Source organism: Enhydra lutris, unplaced genomic scaffold (genome assembly GCF_002288905.1).
Source record: "Enhydra lutris kenyoni isolate GAN:26980312 unplaced genomic scaffold, ASM228890v2 scaffoldscaffold33, whole genome shotgun sequence".
Lineage (NCBI taxonomy): Eukaryota > Metazoa > Chordata > Mammalia > Carnivora > Mustelidae > Enhydra > Enhydra lutris.
This window is the reverse complement of record NW_019154117.1, coordinates 2,866,488-2,885,145: the sequence shown is the minus strand read 5'-3', so window position 1 is coordinate 2,885,145 and position 18,658 is coordinate 2,866,488. Positions and strand designations below refer to the sequence as shown.

At 41.5% G+C, this 18,658-nt stretch overlaps 1 pseudogene; it reads left to right on the top strand.

Moving 5' to 3' along the window:
- Positions 1 to 2,827: 2,827 nt before the first annotated feature.
- LOC111153638 lies at positions 2,828 to 3,293 on the top strand (annotated as a pseudogene).
- The last annotated feature ends 15,365 nt before the right edge of the window (positions 3,294 to 18,658 follow it).

Genomic DNA, 18,658 nt, shown 5'->3' with positions numbered 1-18,658 from the left:
TATATTCACCATGCTAAGTGGGAAAAATATACAGCCATCAATACTTTATCTATAAGGCTGTCATTCACAATAGAAGGAGAGATAAGAGTTTCCAGGACAAACAAAAACTAAAGGAATTTGTGAACACTAAACCAGCCCTGCAAGAATATTAAAAGGGACCCTTTGAGCAGAGAGAGAGATGAAAAATAACAAAGACTAGAAAGGATTGGAGACAATCTACAGGAACATTTACAGGTAATACAGTGGTACTAAATTCATATCTTTCAGTAATCACTCTGAATGTTAATGGACTAACTGATCCAATCAAAAGTACCAGAATGGATTTAAAAAAAAAAAAAGACCCATAGGTAATTTGCCAACGAGAGACTCATTTTAGATACTGAAGACACCTCCAGATTGAAAGTGAGGGGTTGAAGAAACATTAATCATTTCAATGGATATCAAAAGAAAGCTGGAGTGCTCATCGTTATATCAGACAAATTAGATTTTAAACCAAAGATAAGAGATGGAAAAGGACACTATATCATATTAAAAGGGTCTATCCCTTTTAATAAGACCTAACAATTGTATATACTTATGCCCCTCACTTGGGAGCAGCCTAATGTGTAAACTACTAATAATAAAATTAAAGAAACTCATTGATTATAATAATATAATAATAATAGGGGACTTTAATACCCCGCTCACAGTAATGGACAGATCATCGAAGCAGAAGATCAATAAGGAAACAAAGGTTTTGAATGACACACTGGACGAGATGGACTTCACAGACATATACAGGGCATTTCATCTTAAAACACCAGAATATACATTCTTCTTGAGTGCACATGGAACATTCTCCAGAACAGATCACATACTACGTCACAAATAAGGTCTCAACCAGTACAAAAAGACTGAGATTATACCATGCATATTTTCAGACCACAATTCATTAAGTTTTGAAGTCAACCACAAGAAAAAATTTGGAAGGGCCACAACTACATGGAGGTTAAAAAGTATCCTACTAAATGAATGGATCAATCAGGAAATTAAAGAATAATTTAAAAACATACTATGGAAAATAGTGTGGTGGTTCCTCAAAAAAATTAAAAATAGATTTTCCACATTATCCCTTAATTCTACTTCCCATTGTATACCCCAAATAACAGAAATTAGAGACTTGAAGAATCATTTGTTCACTCATGTTCACAGCAGAATTACTTGCTACAGCCAAAAGGCAGAAGAAACCCAAGTGCCCATTGATAGATTAATTGATAAATAAAATATGGTACACATAGAATGAATTAATATTCTTTTAAAAATAGGGTCATATTTGATTCTAATATTTAAAAAATAAAAATACTACATGTATTAACCTTGAGGCATTAGGTTAAGTAAAGTAAGCCTGTTGCAAAAGGACATATACTATTATTATTCCACTTAATATAAAGTACATAGAGTAATTAAACTCATAGGAACAAAAAATAGGATAAATTCGGTTATGATCCCAGCATCCTGGGATCGAGTCCCACATCGGGCTCCTTGTCAGTGGGGAGCCTGCTTCTCCCTCTGCCTCTGCCTGCCACTCTGTCTGCCTGTGCTCACTCTCTCTGACAAATAAATAAATAATCTTAAATTAAAAAAAAATAGGATAAATTCATAGAGACAAAAACCAGGCAAAATTGGGGGTGGGGAAAATGTGGAATTACTATTTAATAATTACAGATTTTCAGTTTTGCAAGAAAAAGTTCTGTGGATGATGGTGGTAATAGTAGCATAGCAATGTGAATGTACTTAATGCCACTGACTTGTGCTTTTAAAAATAGTTAAAATGGTAAGTTTTATGTGTATTTTTTACCAGAATTTTTTTTTAAAGATTTTATTTATTTATTTGACAGACAGAGATCACAAGCAGGCAGAGAGGCAGGCAGAGAGAGAGGAGGAAGCAGGGTCCCCGCCGAGCAGGGAGCCCGATGCGGGGCTCGATCCCAGGACCCTGGGATCATGACCCAAGCCGAAGGCAGAGGCTTCAACCCACTGAGCCACCCAGGCGCCCCTTTACCAGAATTTTTAAAGACATATACACATAAAGAAAAACTAAAGAAGTTCATCACTAGTAGGTCTGCTCAACACGAAATGTTATAAAAGATAAACAGAATTGGCAATCCTATAACAAGATGGACCAAGAAAAAGAGACAAGGCTCAAATTAATAAATTCAGATATGAATGTGGAGACATTAACTTTCCATAAAAGAAAAAGAATCATAGGAGAATCCTATGAGCAGTTTTATGCCAACAAGCTGTATAACCTAGATGAAATCAACAACTTCCTACAAACAGAATACTAAAACTGACTCAAAGAAATAAATCTGAACAGACCTACATCAAGTAAAGGGATGCAATCTGTAGTAAAAACAAAACAAAACAAAACAAAAAACAAAAACCCAATGAAGAAAAGCTCAGAACTAAAGGGCTTTACTAATAATTCTACCAAACACTTAAAGAATTATCACCAATCCTCAAACTCTTCCAAAAAATATAAGAGGGAACATTCCATAATATCAATATTACATTGGCATCAAAGCCACATAAAGATACCACAAGAAACAAATATTATTTCCCTATCCCTCACAAACAGATGCAAATATCCTCAAAAAGATACTTGTTAACCAAATCTAGTAGCATCTTAAGTGGATTATCCATCATGATGAATTGAGATTTATCACAGGAATGGAAAGATGTTTCAAGATATGAAAATTAATCAGTATAACATATGACATTAATAGAATGAAGGAAATAAACATGGCTTTTCCCTTTTGTGGCCATTGCTGAAATGCCAGTAGCCAAAATGAAATTCAATCCTTTTGTGACTTCGGATCAGAGCAAGAACTGTAATAGGCATTTCAATGCACCCTCCCATATTTGCAGGAAGACTATGCCTTCCCCTTTTTCCTTAGAGCTGAGATAGAAGTACAACATTTTTTATTATGTTAAGTTAGTCACCATACAGGAAGTACATATGATCCATGCCCATCTGAAAGGATGATGAAGTACAGGTTGTATGAGGACACTATAGAGGTCAGCAAATTGGCAAAGTAGTCCAAGTTTACAAGAAGAAATACATCATATACATTGAACAAGTACAGTGAGAGAAGGCCAATAGCATAACCATCCATGTGGGCATTCACCCTTGCAAGGTGGTTACCACTAGACTAAAACTAGACAAAGACCACAAAAAGAAAGCCATATCTCACCATGTAGGAAAGGAAAGGGGCAAATATAAGGAAGAAACAATTGAGAGGATTCAGGAATAAAGTAATCATATACTTGACTTTAAATAAAAACTGTTAAAATGAAGAAGACATAATTATCTCAGTAGATGCAAAAAATTTAATGAAATCTATCATTCTTTTATATATGGGAAATGTATATCTATATATACACATATATATAGGAAAAAGATAATCTAACTAGGAACAGAAGGTAATGTCCTAAATGAGCTGAAGAGTACAAAAACCCCACAGCTAACATTATACTCAATGGTGAAAGGATGAATGCTTGCTTTTGCCTCTTCTATTCAGCCTTGTACTGGGAGTTCTAGCCAAAGTAATTAGGCATGAAAAAGACGTAAAATACATCCAAACTGGAAACGAAGAAGTACAGTTATCTGTTTGCAGTTGACATGATCCTATATACAGAAAAGCATAAAGAAGTCACAAAACACTATCTGAGCAAATTAACAATTTCAGCAAAGTTGCAAGATATTAGATCACACAAAAATCAGTTGTTTTCTATAATCTAGCAGTGACCCAATCAGAAAATAAAATTTAGGGAAACAAATCCACTTACAACAGCATCTAAAAGAATACAATGGAATATAAGCCATCAGAAAGGATACATATATACCATTTGCATTGACATGGATGGAACTGGAGGGTTTTTGCTAAGTGAAATAAGACAAGCGGAGAAAGACAATTATCATATTATTTCACTCATATGTGGAACATAAGGAATAGTGTGAAGGACCACAGGGGAAGAGAGGGAATACTGAATGGAAAGAAATCAGAAAGGGAGACAAACCAAGAGAGACTTGGGACTTCAGGAAACACACTGAGGGTTATGGAAAGGAGGGAGTGAGGAGTTGGGGTAACTGGGTGATGGATATTAAGGAGGGCACGTGCTGTGATGAGCACTTGGTGTTAATACGCAACTAATGAATCACTAAACACTACATCAAAACTAATGATGTACTACTATTTGTTGGCTAACTGGACATAATAAAAAAATAGAAGAATAAAATACTTAGGAATAAATTTAACCAAGGAGATGTCAGACTCGTACACTGTAAACTACAAACTACCAGTGGCTGAATGGATAAGCAAAATGTTGGAGTATTTATCCAATCCTTTGTCTTTTAACCATAACAGGAACTAAACAAGGAGTGACATCAAGATGGCAGATGAGGCAGTCACAACCCCATCCTTATACAAAACAATAATATAACAACTACCCACAAATAAAAATAGATCTGAAAAGTGCCAGAATAAAATTAAGAAGCTGAAGCACCCCAGTGGAGCACAAAATCCATGGATGTACACAGAGCAAAGTGAAGAAAGCATTCTACCTATGTCACTCCATCCCCTAGCCCAGCAGTTTGGTGACCAGTGTGACCTGAAACACTCCTCTACAGGCCAAAGGACAGCAGGAGGACCCCAACAGCTTTCATCACTGAGGACACCAGCAGCCCTTGCCATTCACCACCAGGGACTAGTGTAGACTTCACTGATGCGGACCTTAACCAACACAACTGCCCAGGGTTCAGGCCACTGTGCTCCTCGGGAGCAGAAGCCAATGCTGTGAATCCCCCCTCCACCCCTACAACTACCATGCATTCCCATGCCCCAGACCCTGTCACTATCTAATGTGGGTCCATGCCATGGATCCTGATGCCAAAAGAGATCCCTTAAACTGCAACCCCCTTATACAGAGGAAAGGGAGAGCAGAATCCCAGCAGCCTTCACTACTCCCACGGAAACCTTCAGTCTTTGATGATGCTGAAGGAACAAAGCTGCCCATATTCAATACCACTGTGCCCCCTGAGAGCCAGAGGGGGGCTCACTGTTGTGCCACCCTTAAGCTGGAGCTGCCACACCCAACTCAGTCAGAGCCCTCATAGCCACCCGTATGTGAAAATCTTTCCCAAAGCCAGTCCACAAAGCCTGGAAGAGGAGACTGCTCCTTCAAATGTATAGACATCAACATGAGGCTATAAGAAACATTAAAATAACCAGGGAAATATGATACCACCAAAGGAACAAATTTGTAGTAAGTAACCTGAAAGAAGTAGGTTATCTATGAACCACCTGCAAATACTTAAGTTTTTAAAAGAATCTCAGGAAGAAAGGGGCCAAGATAGTGACATAGGAAGACCCTGAATTCACTTCCTCCATGGACACACCAAATCTACACCTATCTATAAAGTAATTACTTTCGAAAAACTGAGGCCTTACTGAACAGCCTCTTCACAACAGAAGACAGAAAGACCATACAGAGAATGGCAGCTGTGAAAGTAAAAACTACAGTGGGGAAGGACGGTGCTGAGGGACCATGAGCTGACTTGTCTTCCTTGAAGTACAGGGGGAAAAACCCCACAATTTGAAAGAGCAACTAGAATATAAAAGATCCAACTCTAGAACTCTATTAAATGGTATGAGAGCTGCTGGAACCTTCTCCAGGATGGGAGGGCTGCCAAGCACTACCATTTAGATTCTCCTTTCTACCTTGATATATGGATGGGAGCAGGGTCTGGGTCTTCTAGCTAACCTACTGCTTCAACTAGCCCTGGGCCCTTAACTTACACAAGCCTCAGCCATCCCAACAAGGTGGCCCCAGCAGAGCACACAATGGTATATTCCTGGTCAGTGCTCATTACAGCTCAAGCCATCCTGCCAAGGTGACACAGGGGTGAGGCATCCTGGAACACTCCAGGCCCAGACCACTTTGGCTTCAGTTGCCCTGCAAGGGCACCCCCAGATTTCCATACCCATGCCAGCCACTGCTCCAGCCAGCCAGCCACATAAAGTCTACACAGGAGAATACTATACAAATAACTTCCTACATTTTCAGGAGAAGTAGCTATTCTAATTTATAGAAACAAAAAAAGCCAAGCAATATGAGGAGACAGAGGAATATGCTACAAATGAAAGAAAAGACAAAACCTCAGAAAAACAGCTAAGTGAAATGATGGAAATAAGTAACCTACCTGTTACTTAAAAGTTCAAAGTAAAGTTCATGAAGATGTTCACCAGACCAGACAGAATGGTGGATGAATTCAGGGAGAACTTCAACAGGGAGATAGAAAAAGTAACTGGGTGATATATGCAACTGATGAATTACTGAACTCTACATCTGAAATTAATGATGTACTCTACGTTGGCTAACTGAATTTAATCACAGTTGAAGAACTAATCACAGTTGAAGAACACAATAAATGAAATGAAAAATACAACAGAGGGAATCAACAGATTATAGGATGCAGAAGTACAGATAGGCCATCTGGAAGACAGGGAAAGGGAAACCCCAAAACATAACAATGAAAAGAAAAAAGAATTTTAAAAAATGAAGTTAAGGGATCTCTTGGGCAACATTAAGTGAGAAAACATTAACATTATAGGGATGAAAAGAGAGAAAGCAGAAAATTATTTGAAGAAAGAATAGCTGAAAATTTCCCTAACCTAGGGAAGGAGACAGACATCTAGGTTTAAGATGCACAGGGTTCAATTCCAAATAAGATGAACCCAACGATATACCAGGCACAACACCTAATTAATATGGCAAAATTAAAGATAAAAGAATTTTAAAAACAGCAAAAGAAAAGCAAGTTGTTATATATAAAAGAAACCCCATAAGGCTGTAAGCGGAATATTCAGCAGAAACATAAGGAACTGCCGTGGTACACTCCAAGTGCTGAGAGGGAAAAGCCTATAATCAAGAATATTTGGCAGAAGATGGCAGAGAAGTTAGCAGGCTGAGGCGACATCAGGTAGCAGGAGATCAGCTAGATAGCTTATCAAACCATTGTGAACACCTACAAATCCAACAGGAGATCGAAGAGAAGGAGAGCAACAATTCTAGAAACAGAAAATCGACCACTTTCTGAAAGGTAGGACCGGCGGAGAACTGAATCCAAAGCGACAGGAAGATAGGCCGCGGGGAGAGAGGCCCACTCCTGGCAAGCGGCAGAGCAACGGAGCACAAAATCAGGGCTTTAAAAAGTCTGCTCCACTGAGGGACATCGCTCCAGAGGCTAAACCAGGGTGAAGCCCACACGGGGTCAGCATGGCCCCGGGTCCCATGGGGTCACAGAAGGATTGGGGGTGTCTAAGTGTCACAGAGCTCACAGGTATTAGAGCGGGGAAGCTGGCTACAGAGACAGAGCCAAGGAGTGAGCTCTCAGCTCGGGGTTACCTTGAACCGTAATCCATGGCACAGGCCACTGTTCTGTGGGTGGGTTCCCCACAAGATCCAGGGAGACACCCCCTGGAAGAGCTCAGGGATCTGCGTGGTTCAAAGACTCCAGGCAGAGCTGTGTACCAGAGACAGAGATGCTTGGTCACAGGCTGGGTGAGCTTGGAGCGCGGCTGGAGGCCAGGGAGACAGGAGCGATTGAGCAATTTCTCTGATGATGCACTGAGGAGTGGGGCCCCGAGCTCTCAGCTCCTCTGGGCCAGAAATTAGGAGGCCGCCATTTTCATTCCCATCCTCCGGAACTCTACGGAAAGCATTCAGGGAACAAAAGCTCCCCAAAGCTAACCTGAGCGGATTACTTAGCCTGGACCCTGGTAAGGGCAGTGCAATTCCGCCTGGAGCAAAGACACTTGAGAATCACTACAACAGGCCCCTCCCCCAGAAGATCAACAAGAAATCCAGCCAAGACCAAGTTCACTTACCAAGGAGAATAGTGGAATTCCAAAGGAGAAGAAAGCAAAGCATGGAATTCATAGCTTTCTCCCCATGATTCTTTAGTCTTGCAGTTATTTTTTTTTCTTCTTCTAAATTTTTTTTAACTTTTACCCTTCCTCTTTTAACATTTTTTTAACTAGTTTATCTTAACAATAACCTTTCATTAAAAAAAAAACTTTTTTGAACCTTCATTATCATAGTCATATTTTATCCTTCATTGTATCTAACTTTATTTTTTGTATACACATAGGGTTTTTTCTTCTAAAAAACTTGGGGTACAACTTCTTCTAATAGACCAAAATATACCCTAAATCTAGCTCCTGGCTTGTTCTGGTCTCCAGCCCGAGCAAATTCTTTCCACTTTCTTTTTATTTATTCTCCCAACCAACTTACTTTATCAACTCCTTTTTTAGAAATTAAAAAAAAATTTTTTCAGCTTTATACACATATTCCATTCCTTCATTGTGTTTAACCTTATATATGTTTTTCATTCTTTAAAATATTGGAAGGTAGTTTCTTCTAAGACACCAAAATACTCCCAGAATTAAGTGGGTGACCCTGTTCTAGCCACCAGTCTAATACATATATATTTTTTTCTTTTTTATATTTTTTCTTTGTTTTCTTTTTTTAATTCTTTTTTCCTGAACTTCTTTTTATCCCCTTCCCCACCCCCCAACGATTTGGGTTCTTTTCTGATTTGGTTAAAGCACATTTTCCTGGGGTCTTTTCCACCCTTTTAGTATTTTATTTGTTCCTTCATATATTCTTATCTGGACAAAATGACAAGGTGGAAAAACTCACCACAGAAAAAGAACAAGAGGCAGTACTGAAGGCTAGGGACCTAATCAATATGGACATTGGTAATATGTCAGATCTAGAGTTCAGAATGACGATTCTCAAGGCTCTAGCCAGGCTCGAAAAAGGCATGGAAGATTAGAGAAACCCTCTCCGGAGAAATAAAAGCCCTTTCTGGAGAAATAAAAGAACTAAAATCTAGCCAACTTGAAATCAAAAAAGCTATTAATGAGGTGCAATAAAAAAATGGAGGCTCTTACTGCTAGGATAAATGAGGCAGAAGAAAGAATTAGTGATATAGAAGACCAAATGACAGAGAATAAAGAAGCTTAGCAAAAGAGAGACAAACAAATACTGGACCATGAGGGGAGAATTTGAGAGATGAATGACACCTTAAGATGAAACAACACTATCTGAGGGTTTTGAAGGGGTGGGGGGTGGGAGGTTGGGGAAACCAGGTGGTGGCTATTAGAGAGGGCACGAATTGCATGGAGCACTGGGTGTGGTGCAAAAACAATGAATACTGTTACAGTGAAAAGAAATTAAAAAAAAAGATGAAACAACATTAGAATAATTGGAATTCCAGAAGAATAAGAGAGAGAGAGGGGAGCAGAAGGTATATTGGAGAGAATTATTGTAGAGAATTTCCCTAATATGGCAAAGGGAACAAGCATCAAAATCCAGGAGGTGCAGAGAACCCCTCTCAAAATCAGTAAGAATAGGTCTACACCCCATCACCTAATAGTAAAATTTACAAGTCTTAGTGACAAAGAGATAATCCTGAAAGCAGCCCAGGAAAAGAAGTCTGTAACATACAATGGTAAAAATATTAGATTGGCAGCGGACTTATCCACAGAGACCTGGCAGGCCAGAAAGAGCTGGCATGATATATCAGAGCACTAAACGAGAAAAACATGCAGCCAGGAATACTATATCCAGCTAGGCATTCACTGAAAATAGAAGGAGAGATAAAAATCTTCCAGGACAAACAAAAGCAAAGAATTTGCAAACACCAAACCAGCTCTACAGGAAATATTGAAAGGGGTTCTCTAAGCAAAGAGAGACCCTAAAAGTAATAGATTAGAAAGGAACAGAGACAATATACAGTAACAGTCACCTAACAGGCAATACAATGGCACTAAGTTCATATCTCTCAATAGTTACCCTGAATGTAAATGGGCTAAATGCCCCAATCAAAAGACACAGGGTATCGGAATGGATAAAAAAAGAAAACCCATCAATATGCTGCCTACAAGAAACACATTTTAGACCTGAAGACACCTCCAGATTTAAAGTGAGGGGGTGGAAAACAATTTACTATGCTAATGGACGTCAAAAGAAAGCGGGGTGGCAATCCTTTTATCAGATCAATTAGTTTTTAAGCCAAAGTCTATAATAAGACATGAGGAAGGACACTATATCATACTCAAAGGGTCTGTCCAAAAAGAAGATCTAACAAAGTTAAATATCTATGCCCCTAACATGGGAGCAGCCAATTATATAAACCAATTAATAACAAAATCAAAGAAACACACAGACAATAATACAAAAATAATAGGGGACTTTAACACTCCCCTCACTGAAATGGACAGATCATCCAAGCAAAAGATAAACAAGGAAATAAAGGCCTTAAATGACACACTGGACCAGATGGACATCACAGATCTATTCAAAACATTCCATCCCAAAGCAAAAGAATACACATTCTTTTCTAGTGCACATGGAACATCCTCCAGAATAGATCACATCCTGGTTCATAAATCAGGTCTCAATCGGTATCAAAAGATTGGGATCATTCCCTGCATATTTTCAGACCACAGTGCTCTGAAGCTAGAACTCAATCACAAGAGGAAATTTGCAAAGAACCCAAATACATGGAGACTAAACAGCACCCTTCTAAAGAATGAATGGGTCAACCAGGAAATTAAAGAAGAATTGAAAAAATTCATGGAAACAAATGATAATGAAAACACAATGGTTCACAATCTGTGGAACACAGCAAAGGCAGTCCTGGGAGGAAAATATATAACGATACAAGCCTTTCTCAAGAAACAAGAAAGGTCTCAAATACACAACATAACCCTACACCTAAAGGAGCTGGAGAAAGAACAACAAAGAAAGCCTAAACCCACGAGGAGAAGAGAAATAATAAAGATCAGAGCAGAAATCAATGAAATAGAAACCAAAAAAACAATAGAACTAATCAACGAAACGAGGAGCTGGTTCTTTGAAAGAATTAATAAGATTGATAAACCCCTGGCCAGACTTATCAAAAAGAAAAGAGAAAAGACCCAAATAAATAAAATCGTGAATGAAGGAGGAGCGATCACAACCAACAACAAAGAAATACAAACAATTATAAGAACATATCATGAGCAACTCTACGCCAACAAAGTGGACAATCTGGAAGAAGTGGATGCATTCCTAGAGACATATAAACTACCACAACTGAAACAGGAAGAAATAGAAAACCTGAACAGACCCATTACCAGTAAGGAGATTGAAACAGTCATCAAAAACAAACAAACAAAAGCCCATGGCCACATGGCTTCCCAGGGGAATTCTACCAAATATTTAAAGAAGAATTAATTCTTATACTCCTGAAATTATTCCAAAAAATAGAAATGGAAGGAAAACTTCCAAACTCATTTTATGAGGCCAGCATCACCTTGATCCCAAAACCAGACAAGGATCCCAACAAAAAAGAGAATTACAGACCAATATCCTTGATGAACACAGATGAAAAATTCTCACCAAAATACGAGCCAATAGGATCCAACAGTACATTCAAAGGATTATTCACCGCGACCAAGTGGGATTTATTCCAGGGATGCAAGGTTGGTTCAACATCCACAAATCAATCAATGTGATACAACACATTAATAAAAGAAAGAACAAGAACCATATGACACTCTCCATAGATGCTGAAAAAGCATTTGACAAAGTACAGCATCCCTTCCTGATCAAAACTCTTCAAAGTGTAGGGATAGAGGGCACATACCTCAATATTATCAAAGCCATCTATGAAAAACCCACTGCAAATATCATTCTCAATGGAGAAAAACTGAGAGCTTTTCCACTAAGGTCAGGAACACGGCAGGGATGTCCATCATCACCACTGCTATTCAACATAATACTAGAAGTCCTAGCCTCGGCAATCAGACAGGAAAAAGAAATTAAAGGCATGCAAATAGGCAGAGAAGTCAAACTGTCACTCTTTGCAGATGATATTATACTATATGTGGAAAACCCAAATGACTCCACTCCAAATCTGCTAGAACTTATACAGGAGTTCAGTAAAGTGTCAGGATATAAAATCAATGCACAGAAATCAGTTGCATTTCTTTACACCAACAACAAGCCAGAAAAAAGAGAAATTAAGGAGTCAGTCCCATTTACAATTGCACCCAAAATCAAAAGATACCTAGGAATAAACCTAGCCAAAGAGACAAAGAATCTATACTCAGAAAACTATAAAGTACTCATGAAACAAATTAAGGAAGTCACAAAGAAATGGAAAAAATGTTCCATGCTCCTGGAATGGAAGAACAAATATTGTGAAAATGTCTATGCTACCTAAAGAAATCTACACATTTAATGCAATCCCTGTCAAAATCCCATCCATTTTTTTCAAAGAAATGGAACAAATAATCCTAAAATTTATATAGAACCAGAAAAGACCTCGAATAGCCAAAGGAATATTGAAAAAGAAAGCCAAAGTTGGTGGCACCACAATTCCGGACTTCAAGCTCTATTACAAAGCTGTCAACATCAAGACAGTATGGTACTGGCACAAAAACAGACACATAGATCAATGGAACAGAATGGAGAGCCCAGAAATAGACCCTCAACTCTATGGTCAACTAATCTTTGACAAAGCAGGAAAGAATGTCCAGTGGAAAAAAGACAGCCTCTTCAATAAATGGTGTTGGGAAAATTGGACAGCCACATGCAGAAAAATGAAATTGGACCACTTCCTTACACCACACATGAAAATAGACTCAAAATGGATGAAGGACCTCAATGTGAGAAAGGAATCCATCAAAATCCTTGAGGAGAACACAGGCAGCAACCTCTTCGACCTCAGCTGCAGCAACTTCTTCCTAGGAACATTGCCAAAGGCAAGGGAAACAAAGGCAAAAATGAACTATTGGGACGTTATCAAGTTAAAAAGCTTCTGCACAGCAAAGGAAAGTCAACAAACGTAAAAGGCAACCTATGGAATGGGAGAAGACATTTACAGATGACATATCAGATAAACAGTTGGTATCCGAGATCTATAAAGAGCTTATCAAACTCAACACTCAAAAAACACGGGGCAGCTGGATGGTTCACTGGGTTAAACCTCTGCCTTCAGCTCAGATCACGATCTCAGGATCCTGGGATCAAGCCCCACGTCGGGCTCTCTGCTTGCAGGGGAGCCTGCTTCCCTCCCGCCCCACCCCGCCTCTCTGCCTACTTGTGATCTCTGTCTGTCAAATAAATAAATAAATAAATAAAATCTTTCTAAAAAGAGCAAAGAAGACATACAAATGACACATGAAAAAATGTTCAACATCACTACCCATCAGGGAAATACAAATCAAAACCACATTGAGATAACACGTTATACCAGTTAGAATAGCTAAAATTAACAAAACAGGAAAAAATGTTGGTGAGGATGTACAGAATGGAGAACCCTCTTGCACTGTTAGTGGGAATGCCAGCTAATACAGCTACTCTAGAAAAGAGGATAGAGGTTCCTCAAGAAGTTAACAATAGAGCTACCCTATGACGCTCCTTCCTGGAGAAGGTGACTCTCACCCACGGTGTCAGGGGAGAGAAAGCAGGATGGGAAGCAGGGGCAGGCTGGGGAAGGACAGTGAGAACTGACATGCAGGGGGCCTCATGCTGATGTCACCAGAGGACACAAAGTACAGTAGGACATATGCATACACAGACCAGTCAGCAGGGCCAGGCCTGAGAAAGACCCTGTGGGGAACTTGGCCCTTACCCTCTGTGGGAGCCATCCAAAGAAGAAAGTAGATTCCTCCCTCAGGAACTATCCTTGGATCTACTACTTCCTGGCAGAGTTCATCCAATGGGTCACTCCCACCAGCACATTCTGGAGAGAACTGGTCAAGTCTGACCTCCTAGAGGAGAAACCCTGATCTCCCAGCCACTCCACTGAGGACAGGACTCCTGGGGAAGTCAGCCCCACTCTGCATCCAGCCACTAGCCGAAGTGATATTCCCAGACCCATCCAGGTAAGCTTAAGAAGACCACTGACCATGCCAGGGGAATGGCTGCTCTAGAAAAGAGACAGGATGAGTCTGAGCAACAGAAGATCACAACAAACAAGGGTCAGTCCACATGGGAGAGCCTCACAGTCGCCAATATGCCCCATGTCCCCCTCCTACACCAACACACACTCCAGCTAGTCACAATGAGCCACTACCACACAGTCCCACAGAGCTCTGCGTGTCCCCAAACACACAGACCGTACCCACCAGATGCCCACTAGTGCACCTAGAACCCTCATGTCCCAGACATACACCTTTAACCCCAGTGAAATTACAGCCATGGTCTTGAATACAAAAATGTACTCCCAACCATCCCCCAATAATCAAACACTTAAATACACACATCCTCATATCCCCAAAAAATCCACTCAGCCCCGTACCACTCCCCAATGAAATCATACAAACCCTCCAACAATAACTGAATACATTAAAACCAAACTCACATACTTAATATTAAACACAATCCCATAATCCTAAATATACCACATATAGTCCCCTAGAACTATTAACGTCCACTTGTGTACAATGCCTCCAAAACTCAACACACAAATACCATCCAATAGATACACATGGGGTTCCCTACTTTCTCCTAAATACTCCTCAAAAGAATGACCTCACCAACCCAATACAAACCTATACCTGTGTCCCTCTTGATAACCTATAAATGGCATCTGTCTATACCCCCCAATTACAGACACACAACTCACAACACCCCACTACACTGACAATCTGAAGCTCCCAAAGCCCTCTACTCCCTAAATTCTTACCCTAAGTATACACACAGCCCTGATAGTGCAAATATACATAAAACCAACACACAAAGCATTAACACATAACATTATGTCTTCTCAAATGCACAGACACACACACTATGCCACACCAACTATATACTCACGGCTTTCATTGCCCCTCAAAATCGCACATACACGGTTGCTACCATCTTTAAAATTATCCTGAAACATCCATCCCCCCAAAATACACCCATAGGTTCCCCCCATACCGATATGTCCTGATTCAGGCTTTCTCCCCAACCTCCTTCCAAACACAACACACACACACACACACACACACACACACACACACACACACACAACAATCCCTCCAATCCCTGTCCCCACCCAAGGTCTCCAGAAAAAAATACTCATCAGATCTTCTTAAACCTGAATATACAAAGCCAATCCCTCAAACCTCTTAAAATACACAAGAACCCTTCCAAATTCATCAGACACACTCCTAGACCCCCTACATAAATACATACATGTGCAACCGTCCATGCCCCAAATATACATGTACCCAGAACATAAGCAATCCCCAACCCTCAAATGTATGTATTAGATTCCTCACTAAACACTCTGAATTTACACACACCACAGCCCAGCCTGTGATATAGACACTCTATACACCCACACCAACTTCCTACCAGCACTGTGAACATTCAGAGGCACTCACACAATGCCAGTGTGTACACAGAGTGTACACAAGCACACACTTGCACACAGAGCTCCAACCTCATGATGAGAGAACAGCTCTTCTGAGGGGCTGCCGGCACATTCTACAGCATGACAACCTGCTCACACCCAGTCTGGACAGTTCCATAAAGACCTGAGCTCAGAATTCCCACCCCAAGCTCCCACTCTACTTTTCCTAGGGCACCTTTACACGTAACCACGGAAGAGGTGAGCCCACGAAAATTCAGGGACCTCCGCCCCAACCACCTATAAGTCCTCAGTGCTTGCTACCCTGCTCTCTATGTCCTGCTGGCTGTGACCGGAGACAGAGAACTGCCCTTCCACTGCACACACCCCATTACTGGGATCTGTAAGTAAATCTTGTGACTCCATGTCCTTTGGAGGGGCTGTACTGAAACTGTGCCTTCACTTCCCCAAAGTGGGAGTGCCCGTGCTGAGGGAGCTCCCTCCTTCAGCAAGTCACACCCTGCAGGTTCTCAATACAGTGTACCAGGCTCAGGACCCCCAACATACCTCCGAACCTTACACAAGGGCCATCCCAACCTCCCTCAGACACAAGCACACACCTCCAGGCTCCCTGACTTGACACACACAAACAATCACAGCCCCAACACGTACATACACAATTGCCTCCACCTTGAAGACACTCACACACTCGGAATCTGAAGTGAAGTGAAGAAACTGCTATAAGCTGTAACAGGCAGGAGTCTGATGACAATGGCGCGCGTCCTGAGTTGACGAGAGCACCTTTGGGAGAGAGTGTCAGCCCCCTGCTCCCTCAGGGATGGCGGCAACTACAGAGAACAGCGTTGCCCGGGGGCATCCTGTTTCCAGGAAGGCATGTGTCTCATGGGCTGATGAAGGCCTGGCCAATTTCTTCCAATGGTGACAGCTCTGAGAGACAGTATAGCTCCTCAGCTCCAGGAGGAGAAGCAGAGGCTGTCCGGAGTCTGCTGAGAGACCACTGTGCCCATTTCTTCCTGTTTCTACCCTCACAGGCGCTGTTTAGTAAATACCTTGTTTCCTAAACTCTGTGTCTGGTTCTGTGTTCCAAACTATGACACTCTACACACCCAGGACAATTATTTATCAAGCATCAAGGAACACAGTAAAGACCCCTCTCCTGGCTCTTACATTCCAGGGGAGAAAAGAGATAATAAACATATGGTTATATCATGGACTTGGATGCATGCACGTGCACAGTCAAGACTGTGACAAAGGACTCTTGATCTCTTGGGAGGAAGTGGGGGAAGGTGCAAACAGAATTGCAAGCGGGACAGGTTTCTTGCCCGAAGCATGAGAAAGCTGCAGGAAGGACGTAGACCACTGACCCCCAAACTAGAATTCTCTCAGCATCCCCAACTACTAGCAGCCACAGGAGCAGAGTCTGGCCGAGGGTGGAGGAATTTACCTCCCGACGTGCTCCCCCCCCTCGCCCAGCAGAGTCAAAGCCTGCCTCCAGCCTCATCCTGAGTCCCATCTTCTCCCTCCTCTGTTCCTAGTGTCCCACTGACCCTGTTCTGCTTTTCCTGGTCTCTGTAGGTTGTAAGCCTCCTCTCTTGGACCCTAGCAGACATCAGAACAGGGTACTTTGTGTGGAGAAAAGGGAACACTCTTACACTGTTGGTGGGAAAGCAAACTGGTACAACCACTCTGGAAAACGGCATGGAGCTTCCTCGAGATGTTAAAAATAGAGCTACCCTATGACCCGCCAATTGCACTATGGGGTATTTACCCCAAAGATACAGAGGTAGTAGAAAAGAAGGGGCACATACACCCCAGTGTTCATAGCAGCAATGTCCACAACAGCCCAACTGTGGAAGGAGCTGAGATGTCCTTCAACAGATGAATGGAAAAAGAAGATATGTTTCATATATACAACAGAATATTACTCAGCCATTACAAAGGATGAACACTTAACATTGACACCAATGTGGATGGAACGGGAGGGTATTATGCTAAGTGAAATAGGTCAGTCAGAGAAACACAATTATCAGAAGGTTTCACTCACAGAGGAACATAAGGAATAGTGCAGAGGACAATAGGGGTGAGGGGGGACTGAACGAGAAGAAATCATTGAGGGAGACAAACCTTATGAGACTCCTGACTCTGGGAAACAAACTGAGGGCTGTGGAAAGGGAGGTGGGTGGAGGGATGGGGTTACTGGGTGGTGGGAACTGAAGAGGGCATGCGACACGCTGAGCACCAGGTGTTGTTATATACAACTGATGAATCATTGAACGTTATATCAAAAACTAATGATGTATTTATTATGTGTTGGCTAACTGAATTTAAATTTAAAAATTTTAAAAAGAAAGAACAGTGTCCTTTGTAGGAACAGTTCCCTAGTGGCCACAGAGCCACCTTTTGGGTCTCCTCAGATGCACTCTTGTGTTGCTGCAGGGCTCCTGGGCCCCCATGCCCCAGGGCGGTTGAGAGGGTTCAGGTCCTCTCTCCCCAACAACTTCTGGGAAGTAGAGCAAGTTGGAGCTTCTAATGGCCTGGCCAAAGGGGCCACTCAGTACGAAACAGAGGATTCCTTCTGTCCGTGGAGATACGGGGCAACACAGGCTATGTCCCATGATACACACTCCAAAAAAAAACTTGAGGCCCCAGAACAACCAGCTCTGACCAGCCTCAGCCATTCCAGCAATTCCCATTCATTCCATCTGAGTGGGGGGTTTTCAGTGCTGGTTCAATACCACGATATCCCTATTTCTCTCCCTTAAATCTCAGGGTCTACATCTTCCCATCTCAAAGACAGGGCACATTAAACCCAAGAATGTATACCTTGTACACATATTGCATTCTCTTTAGAATACTCTTTAAAACAGAAAAGCAGGCAGAGATCCATTCCGCCGACAAAATGCAATACAGTTAGCCTACCATACCGGCATTTTATTGGGGACAGGTTATGAAGGAGGCAGTGAGAGCTACTAGGAATCCACCCGTACTAAGAAAGTCAGTTCAAGAAGCTGGCAATAGCACCTTCTGTTGGAGGGAGATCCAGGAGACTCACCATAAGGAAGGCCCAGAAATGCTGGGTGGGTCCAAGGGAGGTGGGAGGCAGGAGGCAGCTATGTGGCCAGCTGGTGGCCATGCTGATCACGTGGCTGGTGGGTTTGCAGCTCCACCTGGACAGAGGAAAGAGCATCAGGTTTTCCTTTCAGA